This window comes from Rhinatrema bivittatum, chromosome 3 (assembly GCF_901001135.1).
Source record: "Rhinatrema bivittatum chromosome 3, aRhiBiv1.1, whole genome shotgun sequence".
NCBI lineage: Eukaryota > Metazoa > Chordata > Amphibia > Gymnophiona > Rhinatrematidae > Rhinatrema > Rhinatrema bivittatum.
Genome location: NC_042617.1, coordinates 69,318,627 through 69,331,299, shown reverse-complemented (window position 1 = coordinate 69,331,299; position 12,673 = coordinate 69,318,627).

Here is a 12,673-nt window from a genome sequence, read left to right as displayed (position 1 = left end):
AAATACTGCAGTTCAATATACTAACCTAGCCTTTGTCCCGCTAACTAGCAGGACTCAGGAGCTCACTAGGGCAGAGCTGCCAAGTTACCTAGGTCCAAGAGAGAGAGATTTTAGACCAGTCCTGGATTTTTGACAATGCTTTCCAAATGCATTATGAGACTTTCAGCACTGAATTCAATAGAATCAGGGACAACAAATACCACAGTGCTTTGTAATATAAGTTCAAAACCAGGACTGACCAAAATGTCTACCTACTGGAACTGAGTAACTTGGTAGCCCTGCTGGGGAGTGCAGGTGCCACATTCTAACCTATGTGTCTGGATTCTTTTCCCAAGAGGGATACATGTAAAGTCTTTCAAGGCTCTTAGGCTTCCTGTAGAGGTTTCTCTGTTTCTTATAGCAAAAGAAACACATTGTATAGGTCATCACTTGTTCAAAAATATATCTTTTTACTAAATACTTGATGGCGGATGAACAGTCTAAAGTGATGAACTAATCGGAGAAAGTTCTTTTTTACTCAACGCACAATTAAACTCTGGAATTTGTTGCCAGAGAATGTGGTTCGTGCAGTTAGTATAGCTGTGTTTAAAAAAGGATTGGATAAGTTCTTGGAGGAGAAGTCCATTACCTGCTATTAAGTTCACTTAGAGAATAGCCACTGCCATTAGCAATGGTTACATGGAATAGACTTAGTTTTTGGGTACTTGCCAGGTTCTTATGGCCTGGATTGGCCACTGTTGGAAACAGGATGCTGGGCTTGATGGACCCTTGGTCTGACCCAGTATGGCATTTTCTTATGTTCTTATGTTCTTATGAACTCTTCATCTATGTTTAACCCACACTAGGGGTACACATAGACTTGAAGCTGGGGGTTTTCTGTCCTGGCACAAGCTCTGTGGGTTTAATAAAATTTGGCGGGTAAGATGTTGGATTGTACCTGCCTCAGAAAGCAATGGTGTATGTTATTCTACAGGATAGGAAAAAGGAAAACAAAAAGCTATACCCTGCTGTGACCATCTACACTAATTCCCACTCCTTGGAACTTTTAACACTCTTCTTTGGACCTTCTTCAGAATGCCTCTTCTTGCAAACTTACGCCCTGGGATCCACAGAGATAGTCTCACACAGTATAGTATAGCTCTGACAGATTAAATGTTTAATCTTCTGGAGGTTACCAGCAGTAAAAATTAAGCCATAATCACAAAAATAATAGAATGAGTCATAGGATCCCTTTACAGAGCAATCTAACAGTCATCCTTCAGTAAAACTCTCAACACCCAATGGCAGCACAGCCATTGAAACTTCAAACAGTTATTAAAATCAAAAGAAGAAAAACACAGCTCCAGCTTGACTGCATGTTCAGGCTGGCTTTTGGGGTGTGTTACCTGTGTGGTCGCACAGGGCGCCATATTGAAGGGGCTGCCTCTGCCATTGCCGGTCTTTAGATAATGCTGGCAATGCCTATCTTGTGGTAGCTAAAGAGAAGCCTGAAGTGGCATAAGATTCCAACCACAGCATCTGTAAAGAGGCCTGGCAGGGTGGTGGTGGATCCCCATCCCACCATGGCCGAAGAAAGGCCCAGCAGTATGGTGGGAGACCACACGTGCTGCAGCCAAAGAGGAAAGGGGGAGGCTTAGAGAGTGAAAGCCTATATGTGTGTGTATGAAAGTGAGAGCCTGCATGTGTGAGCCTGTTTGCGTGTTTGTGTGTGAAAGAATGAGAGTCTATGTGTATGTGTGAGCCTCTGTGCATGTGTGTGTGTGTGAGAGAGAGAGAGAGGGTATGTGTAGGAACTTGTGTGCATGTATGTGTGTTTGTGTGAGTGTGTGTAAGAGAGAGAAAGAGATGATTTGTGTGAGAGAGTGAGGGATCATGTGTGTGTGTGAGAGAGATTGTGTGAGAGAGTTTGTGTGCATATGTGTGTGAGAGAGAGCTATGTTTAATATCCTGTATGCATGTGTGAATGTGTGTATGAGAGTAAATGAGAGAGGATGTGTGTGCATGTCTGTGAGTGAGAACATGTGTGCATGTTTGTATTTGTGTATGAGAGCCTGTATCTGTATGTGTGTGTGTGTGTGTGTGTGTGTAAGATGTGAGGGAGACAGGATATTTGAGTGTGTGCATGTGAGGGAGAGAGAGCTTATGTGTGTATATGAGTGAAGGAATGTGTGAAATAATGCATATGTGTAAATGTATGTGGATGAGAGAGAAAGAGGATAATATTTGCGAAACCTTGCTTCCCCAATCCACGACAACCTCAGGATGACTGGAAATAAAACAAATTGCAGGTATGGAAATCAGGAGACTTTTGCTAATCCTTATTAGTTTTAATTATTGAATGTTATTTGATGTTTTAACTGTTTTGAAATAGTGTACTGTTGTTTTGGGAACTTTATAATATTTGTAAATTATTGATTTTTCTGTTCATCAGATGTTTTGAAATACCTAGGGGCATATTTTCAAAGACCTACATGTGTAAATGCAGGAGGATTTACGTGCGTAGGGGGGTTACGTGCACTGGGCCTATTTTCAAAAGGCCCGGCGGCGCGCATAAAGCCCCAGGACGCGTGATTCCAGGGCTTGAAAAAAGGGGCGGGGAGAGGGCGGGGTGGGGGCATGGCCAGAGGCCTCCACATGGCTGCTGGGCCTGGGATGGCGCGCTGGCAGTTGGCCGGCGCACGCAACTTACTTCAGCCCCAGGGCTGAAGTAAGTTTTGGAACAAAGAAAACAAAAAGGAAAAGGTAGGGGGGAAAGGGCAGGGGAGGTAGGGGAAGGGAAGGTGGGGTGGGGGGGGGGGTAAGGAAGTTCCCTCCGAGGCTGCTCAGATTTCGGAGTGGCCTGGGAGGGAACAGGGGAAGGCAGCGCAGCTTGGATAGGGCTCGGCGCGTGCAAGATGCACAATTGTACACCCCCTTGCATACGCCGACCCTGGATTTTAAACATGCACATGCCTGTGCATGCATGTTATAAAATCAGGCGTACATGCGCGCACGCCGGGTTGCACGCGCACATGTAGGCCGCGCGCGCATGTTTTAAAATCTGGCCCTTATTATTTTTATTTGTATGATTTTACTATTATGATTCATGATTTCTATTTTTTTATTTTATTGTTTGATGTTTTATGAGGAATGGTAATGTTACACTGCATACAGCATCTGGCTTGTTGCAATTTCCTGTTCAGTTTTTGTCTGCACATTTCTATTTATGCTTTATGGTCTCTTTATTCTGTATTTGTCTCCAACAGTTAACTGACACCTGTAGGTTTATTTTGTGTAATCTATGAGGTGTTATATAATATCATCTAAATAACATCTTGTATCCATTTTGTTAATTTGTTGATGCAATGCTGTCAAATGATTTAAAAAAGTTTTGCTGAGTGGCTAGAACTGGCCAGGGCTTCCTTTATTACGTATAGAGCACTTAGTGGCTTTTCTTGTAATGTATAATACCTACATTGCCAGAAACAGTTAATACAGGGTGGACCATGGAAAAGTAGCCTGCCTCCAATAATTGGTTACAATCCAATATCAGGTTACAGTATGCATAGTCTAGGGGCATGCTCTGCTTATTGTTATTTTGAAAAAGTTTGAAATTTGTGTTGGAGATTTTTTTGGCTCAGTTCTGCTGGTGATTTGTGATTCAAAGAAATATGATAAAAAATCTGTTTTTATTTTATAGATGCAGCATTTCTATATCTAGGGAATGTGCATTTCTTTATTTCTAAGGCTAGCACTGTAGTGATGGGGGGGGAAGGAGAGAATGCTGAGGTCAGGAGGAGAGATAGTGTGCCACCTGCCGCTAATCCATGTCAACCTGAAGGAGAGTATGTTAGCCCGTCTCCCTTACCACCTCCCCCATCTGACTTCTTTACCCTTTGCCATTGAGGAGCAGGAATCAATTGGGGGAGGAGGGGCACAATCAATGACTTTCACAAAGGTCACCATTTGCCCTAGAACCAGCCCTGCTTGTGTTAACACCAAGTAGTACTCACTAGTAGCCCCGAGTCCATTAGCAGAAAAGATCCTTCTGGTGGAGACTGCTCTGACAGCTAGCTGTGTCTTTAATCCCCCCTAGGACTCATGATAAGAGGTTAGACATCTGCCCCTAGGTGCAAATCTTAGCATACCAGCATCCACTGTAAAGGAAGGCCCTGCTGGACTAGTAGATATTTCCTGAACTCAGGATGGGTTCTGTCCCTCTGGACTCCAATCCTAGACTCCTAAAACTCTCATCCCAGTCAGGACTAATGCTTATATACACATGCCCCCTAGAGGTCAAGAGTGCCATTTATTTCCAGACGCCATGAATGCGTTCTGTTTGAAGAAATGATTGATTTTCCACAGAAGACTTTTGATTCACCGGCTACTATGTATACAGGATAACATCCCCTGAAGAAAGGTCTGTTCAGACCAGAAACGTGGCTACGTCGGGCTTTTCATCATCAGATAAGTCGGGACTTTTTTAACACATTTCGCCAAGTCATCTGTGTTTTGATAATTTTCAAAAAAAGTAGAATATATAAAAAAATTTTTTTTCACATTTGGACACGAAGATTCAATTTGAATTGGTTGCACAGAGCGTTCTAAAAAAATTGGACGGTGGTGGCCTTGGTTTATGATTATATGCCCTCCGTCTCTTTAAAAAAAATTTTTAGTTTTTAGCAGCGAGGTTAGTTTGGGTCAGATAACAGATCCGCTGACCTCCTGCTTGAACAATGTTGGTCTATTGACAAGATTCACAGACCGTGAGCTATTAAATGTTCAAATATCTTATGAAAAATAATCAAAAAAAGGGGGTTTTTGAATGTGAATTATATTAAGGTATATAAAAACAAACACAGAAACATAGAAATGACGGCAGAAGAAGACCAAATGGCCCATCAAGTCTGCCCAGCAAGCTACGCACTTTATCCATTTTTTTTCCCTTTTTCTCTCTCCCACCTGTTACTATTGGCTTCCAGTACCCTCCAGCCCTAATTCCCCTCCACCCAATTTAGAGAGCAGCTTTGAATCTGCATCCAAGTGACATCCAGCTCAATTGGGGGTAGCAACCGCTGCAACAAGCAGGCCACCCCCTTGCCCCATACTCTTACCCACCCCTGTTTTTATTTTTTTGTTTTGTTTTTTTTTGGAAATAGCAGCCCTCCATCCTTCCGCTCCGTGAAGGTGGAACACCAACTACTGGCCACTGGCATCCCGCTCCGTGAACGCCTCTGTGGCTACTGCCGCTCCGTGCAGTGTTTGAATGCCGCTGTGGCTACTGCCGCTCCGTGCAGTGTATGAATGCCGCTGTGGCTACTGCCGCTCCGTGCAGTGTTTGAATGTCTCCACTTTATTCACGCCCTCTAGACTTGATGGATCCACAGGGTTTATCCCACGCCCCTTTGAAGTCGTTCACAGTTTTAGACTTCACCACTTCCTCCGGAAGGGCATTCCAGGCATCCAGCACCCTTTCCGTGAAGAAATACTTCCTGATATTGGTTCTTAGTCTTCCTCCCTGGAGCCTCAGCTCGTGACCTCTGGTTCTGCTGATTTTTTTCTGATGGAAAAGGTTTGTTGATGTCTTTGGATCATTAAAGTTTTTCAAGTATCTGAAAGTCTGAATCATATCACCCCTGCTCCTCCTTTCCTCCAGGGAGTACATATTTAGATTCTTCAATCTCTCCTCGTATGTCATCCTGTGAAGACCCTCCACCTTCCTGGTCGCCCTTCTCTGAACCGCTTCCATCTTGTCCTTGTCTCTTTGTAGATACGGTCTCCAGAACTGAACACAGTACTCCAGGTGTGGCCTCACCAAGGATCTGTACAAGGGGATAATCACTTCCCTTTTCTTACTCGATATTCCTCTCTCTATGCATCCCAGCATTCTTCTGGCTTTTGCTATCGCCTTGTCGCATTGTTTCGCAGACTTCATATCATTAGACACTATCACCCCAAGGTCCCTCTCCTGCTCCGTGCACATCAGCCTTCCCCCCCCCCCCCCCCCATCGAATACAGTTCATTTGGATTTCCACTCCCCATATGCATGACTTTGCACTTCTTGGCATTGAATCTCAGCTGCCATATCTTCGACCACTCTTCCAGTTTCCTTAAATCCCATCTCATTCTCTCCACTCCTTCCGGCGTGTCCACTCTGTTGCAGATCTTAGTGTCGTCCGCAAAAAGACAAACCTTACCTTCTATCCCGTCCGCAATGTCGCTCACAAAGATATTGAACAGGACCGGTCCCAACACCGATCCTTGTGGTACACCACTTAAAACCTCTCTCTCTTCAGAGAAAGTTCCATTTACCATCACGCATTGTTTTCTGTCCGTCAACCAGTTTTCAATCCAGGTCACCACCTCAGCACTCACTCCTAAGCTTCTCGTTTTATTCACCGGTCTCCTGTGCGGAACCGTATCAAAAGCTTTGCTGAAATCCAAGTAGATGACATCGAGCGCTCTTCCTTGATCCAATTCCTTGGTTACCCAGTCAAAAAAGTCAATCAGATTTGTCTGACAGGATCTTCCTCTGGTGAATCCATGCTGCCTCTGGTCCATCAATTCTCCCGACTGTAGATAGTTCACTATTCTCTCTTTCAACAGTGACTCCATTACTTTTCCCACCACCGAAGTGAGGCTAACCGGTCTGTAGTTACCAGCCTCCTCTCTGTTCCCACTCTTGTGAAGCGGGACCACCACCGCTCTTCTCCAATCACTCGGCACCACTCCCGTTTCTAGGGATCTATTGAACAGGTCGCACAGCGGTCCCGCCAGCACATCTCTGAGCTCCCTCAGTATCCTTGGATGAATCCCATCAGGCCCCATGGCTTTGTCCACTTTCAGATTCTTTAGCTCTTCCCATACATTATCTACTGTAAATGGATTTTCCTCTGTTCCGCTTCCCTCCAGTTTCTTGTTGTGTAGAGATGGTCCTTCTCCAGGGTCTTCTTTAGTGAACACAGAGCTGAAGTATTCGTTTAATATTTCTGCCATTTCTTCTTCTCTCTCCACACATTGATCATTTCCACCTTTCAATTTCACTATACCACTTTGGACTTTTCTCTTTTCGCTGATGTATCTGAAAAATGTTTTGTCACCATATTTTATCTCCTTGGCAATCCTCTCTTCCGCTTGACTTTTTGCCAACTTGATTAATTTCTTCGTCTCCCTCAGTTGAATCAGATATTCTTCTTTGTGCTCCTCCCTTTGGGATCTTTTGTATTTCTTGTATGCAGTTCTTTTAGCTTTAATTTTGTCAGCCACCTCCTTTGAGAACCAGATAGTAGGGATGTGCAGCCCGAAAGTTTATGTTCATAAGTCCATAAGTCGAATGGGGGGCTCATTTGCGGTCAATATGGACATATGGAGAATTCCATAAGTTGAGTCTATGTCCATATGTGCAAATAAAAATTTAAATAAAAATTTAAACCCCTCACCCTCCTTAATCCCCCCCAAAACTTATCAAAATTCCCTGGTGGTCCAGCGGGGAGTCAGGAAGCCATTCCTCCCAGTGGTTTTGCGAGGAGCACGTGACGGCCTCGTCACGTCGATGACGCGGCCGTCACGTGGTCCACCGGGATTTCGCTCCCGGAGCCCTTGTTTTGAACAAACTGAACTTTTGGCCAGCTTGGGGGGGTCAGGAGGCCCCCCCAAGCTGGCCAAAAGTGCCTTTTGGGCCCAACGAGGGGTCCAGGAGCGGACCCGAGGGGAATCACGTGACGTCCGCGTCACTCCGTCGTGACGCCGACGTCACGTGATCCATCGCGGTTCCGCTCCCGGACCCCTCGTTGTTTGTTTATTTATTTATTTATTTATTTAACAACTTTTAATATACCGACGTTCGTGAGGCACATCACGCCGGTTTACAAGTAACTCAGTTAAAGGAGGAAATTACAATGAAACAGGGGGCCGGGGGATGGGAGCAGGCCAGAAAGGGGGGGGGGGGGTAAGGGAGACAGGAAGGAGAGAGGGAAAGATAGGTAGCATGAGTGAGAGTATAAAAAACAACCGTTAACATAAGAAAATAAAAGGAACTTATTTACAGAAAAAGGAATATTTACATTAGTGACAATTAGCATAGGATTGATTATATCGGACTAAATTGAACAATTTTGTAAAATTATAGGAAGATAAAAGGGGAAGGGCGGGCAAGGAGAGGCGAAAGGGAAAGCCTTGGGAGGGGGGGAAAAGCCTAAGGAGGGGGGAAAAGAAGGCCTAAGGAGGGGGAAAAAGGGAAAGCCTTAGGAAGGGGGGGGGGGGGGAAAGGGCGGGTGGGGGGGGGGGGGATGGAGGCTGGGAATCTGAGTGGGGGGGGGGGGGATTATGTGGGAATGTATAGGTTTGGTTGGTTTCGGGGTAGATTATGTGGAAATGTTTAGGTTTGGTTGGTTTCCGGGTAGGCCTTTCTGAAAAGCCACGTTTTTATGCCTTTTTTGAAGGTGGCCAGGCAGGGTTCAAGGCGGAGAAAGGTAGGGAGAGTATTCCAGAGTGAAGGGCCCGCTATGGTAAAGGCCCTTTCTCTCGTGGAGGTGAGATGGGCGATTTTGAGGGAGGGGGTATGTAGGGTACCTGAGTGGGAGGATCTGGTAGGACGGTTGGTTATGCGGAAGTGGGGTGAGTCCTTGAGCCAGGGTTTGGGTTTGTAGAGGAGGTTGTGTAGTATGGTGAGGGTTTTATACTGTATACGGAAAGAAATGGGTAACCAGTGAAGGTCCTTCAGTATGGGGGTAATGTGGTCTCTTTTTCGTGTGTTCGTTAGGATTCTTGCCATGGCGTTCTGCAGGATTTGTAGGGGTTTGATGGTCGACTCTGGAAGGCCAAGGAGGAGGGAATTGCAGTAATCCACTTTGGAAAGGATAGTGGTCTGCAATACTAGACGGAAATCTTGTGTGTGGAGTAGTGGTTTTAGCTTTTTCATGATGTGAAGCTTGTAAAAGCCTCCCTTAAGAAGGGATTTAATGTGGGCTTTGAAATCGAGGCGCTGGTCAAGTTCGATGCCAAGGTCTCTGACAGTTGGAGATGAGACGTGGGGGGAGGATGTAATATTGGGGAGGGTAAGTTCAGGTTGATTAGATATTATGAGTATCTCAGTTTTAGAAGCATTGAGGGCAAGGTGGAGGTTGGAGAGGAGAGAATTCTCGTTGGGCCCAAAAGGCACTTTTGGCCAGCTTGGGGGGGTCACGTGGTCCACCGGGATTTCGCTCCCGGAGCCCTTGTTTTGAACAAACTGAACTTTTGGCCAGCTTGGGGGGGCCTCCTGACCCCCCCAAGCTGGCCAAAAGTTCCTTTTGGGCCCAACGAGGGTTCCGGGAGCGGAACCGCGATGGACCACGTGACGTCGGTGTCACGACGGAGTGACGCGGACGTCACGTGATTCCCCTCGGGTCCGCTCCCGGGACCCTCACGGAACTTTTGGCCAGCTTGGGGAGTTTTGGTAAGTCTTGGGGGGGGGGATTAAGGAGGGTGAGGGGTTTAAATTTTTATTTAGATCAACAATCGCGATTTCCAATGTATTCAACATAGCTATGTTGAATAAGTTGGAAATCCGATCGTTTACGCCTCATCGTTTTTTTAAGTTAAAAAAAAAAAAAAGTTGCGTTTTTCATTTAAGTTCGAAATGAATGCACACCCCTACCAGATAGGTTTCATTTTTCTTTTGCTTTTCTTTACATTTCTAACATATAGAGCAGTTGCCTTGGCGATTGCTCCTTTTAGATTGGTCCACTGCTGATCCACATCTCTCTCATTTTCCCATCCATTTAGTTCTTCCTCTAGGTACTTCCCCATTTCCTCAAAGTCTGTGTTTTTGAACTGTAAAACTCTGGTCTTTGTGCTTCTTTTCCATATTTTTTAGTGATATTAAACCATACCGTTTGATGATCACTGGTGCTGAGGTGGGCGCCCACCTTTACATCAGAGACGATATCTCCATTATTGAGCACTAAGTCGAGAATAGTTCCTTCTCTTGTGGGTTCCAATACCATTTGTTTGAACAAAGATACTTGCATGGCATCCACTATTGCTGTACTGTTTTTAGATTCTGCAGATGGGATTTTCCAGTCTACATCTGGCATATTAAAGTCACCAACGATCACCACTTCCCCCTTCTTACCTATCTTATGGATGTCTTCAACCAGATCTCTGTCCAGCTCTTCCTTTTGGTTTGGAGGCCTGTAAACCACTCCAATATAAATGGATGCTCCATCATCTGTTTTTAGGTCGACCCATAGTGCTTCTTCCTTGCCCCAACTTCCTTGCAGCTCAGATGCTTGGATATTATTTCTGACATAAAGAGCCACACCTCCCCCTTTTCTATCCACTCTGTCCTTCCTTAACAAGTTATAGCCTGGTATTGCTGTATCCCAATCATGAGATTCTGTGAACCATGTCTCTGTGATAGCAACGATGTCCAGTTCTGCCTCTGTCATTAGGGCCTGCAGATCTGGGATTTTATTTCCCAAACTATGAGCATTTGTAGTCATAGCTTTCCAGGTACTCTCTTTACGGTTATTGCTTTTCCTGTACTCCTTATGAGACTTTAGTTGAGATTTGTTAGACAAATAAATAAATTAAATAAATAAATGAATTCACTAGTTGAAACTATTACTATCTGAATCAGGTTTCAGAACAGTGGTGCAAGCCTCAGTAATTAGTTGATTAGATTATTGCAATGCTTTGTTCATGGGTTTACCCAAAAAACTGATTAAAGTGCTGCAATTGGTTCAAAATGGAGTAGCGAGAGTAATCACAGGTATAAAATATCATTAATATATTACACCTGTTATGAAGAGATTACATTGGTTGCCTGTGATAGAAAGGACACAGTTTAAGATTCTGACTTTGCTTTTCAAGACAGTTTTTGTAGAGGGTTACCCTTTGGCAGATTTAGTGAAGGGTTGCAGTTGTGGTTGTACTCTCTGCTCAGCAGATCAAAATTTGTTGACTGTTCCAAATTTTAGAGAGTATAAATACCCGGATGCCAGAAACAGGGCTTTCTCTGTGATAGGTCCTGTGCTTCGGAATGCTCTGAAAGATGAAATCAAAAGAGATGAGGAATATAAATTTTAGAAATTCAGGTGTTGATGTACCAATATTTACTTCACAAAATTATTTATGAAGAAAAACTCCATTAACCTTACAATTGTGCAATGAGGTAGTAGAATTGCTTCTTGAAAGAGGAAGATACAATAGGAACCTTGGAGATAACTCATCTGAAGTTCAGTACTTAAGCCTCATTGAACAAAAACTACCTCAATTAATCCAAATGTTTTGTTCACCGTATCATGATTGCTTTTACTATTTCTCCTTCTATGAAGATTAAATGGATTCTGTTTACTTTGGACTTTCCTTTTTCTTGTTTTGTGAAAAAAAATTTCTTTTGAATTTTGGACCATCATCAAGTGTCTAGTGATTCTAGCTGAGAAGCTAGTTTTAGGGGTTTTTTTTTACTATTTTTACCTACCCATGGCCAATATATAACATTCTTTGAGACCCTTTGTACAACCCTCTTAACTTTTCTGACTGCAACAACAGGGCAAGGCCAAGATAGAAGGCTTCATATTTACTGATGAAAATTAACTTGCCTTTTTTTAGCCAACCCAGATGAAGAAAATTTAACAGAATTGTTTCTTCTTCACATATTGTTACGCAGAAGACTCCCCAAGATGGCATTTGCAGAAGACGTACTGTGAGGAGTTCTGTATCACCCAGGATTTTATTTATCTTTTCCTTATTTTCTAGCATGGTTATGCAGAAAGGAAGGCTACGGGCCCCTTACTCACCCACAGTCAACCTTGATACTACAGAGTGTGATTCGTGAACTTCTCAATTACGGTTGGGTGTTTCTCTCACTGCCGCTGGTTCTGAGGGGGCAGCCCAGTGGCCTGAGATGAACACAGACGTTTTGTTGAGCCCTGATACCAGGATTCCTCCTTCTCCAGCATTCCTGTCTGTTGAATCATCAGCAAGTGCCTCCGAAAAGGGTGGGATGTGAACAGAATAGAGGGGGGGGGGCAGTGATGCCCAAGAAATCATCATGTGTGTCTGCCAGTGGGGGGGGGGGGGGGAGGCAGAGCCAGGAGTATGTTGGAAGTTTAGAGATTGATGGAGAACAAACTCCTTCTGGGATTGGAACATCTTTATCTTCAGTGGTTTCAAATTTGACCGAAGGTAACCGCCCCAAGGTCCCAGCTGTTAGATTGTGCACGCCTAAACCTTTTTCCATTACATTAGAAGGCATTTGGACAGTTCTGTCCTCAGTGGAACTTACTTCATCTACTTTGCCTGATACGATTAATTACAGTCCCAGTCTCAAAAAAGTGACATTAGTGCTCATTCTGACCAAATAGAGAAACTGAAATAAAATATTGGGAAACTATACGGTATCCAAACTACTCTTGTCCAGGACAGAAATGTGATCCATCACAGGATAGAGAACTTAGAGAACCCAGTGAGAAGTCTCAATTTGCAAGCTTTGAATTTTCCTGTGATGGCTATGATATTTCCAGTGGAACTATTTAAATCTTTCATGCGGGATGAGCTTAGTATTTCACATGGAGCCAACGCGTATAATCTGTAAAGCTTTTTCTCTCCTTGGTGGGAGAGGAACGGAGGCTGGTGGTAATGTTCAGGATGTGCTTCAACAAGAGACAGTAGCATTGGGTTTTTTGGCGATATTGAAATCAACAGTTGT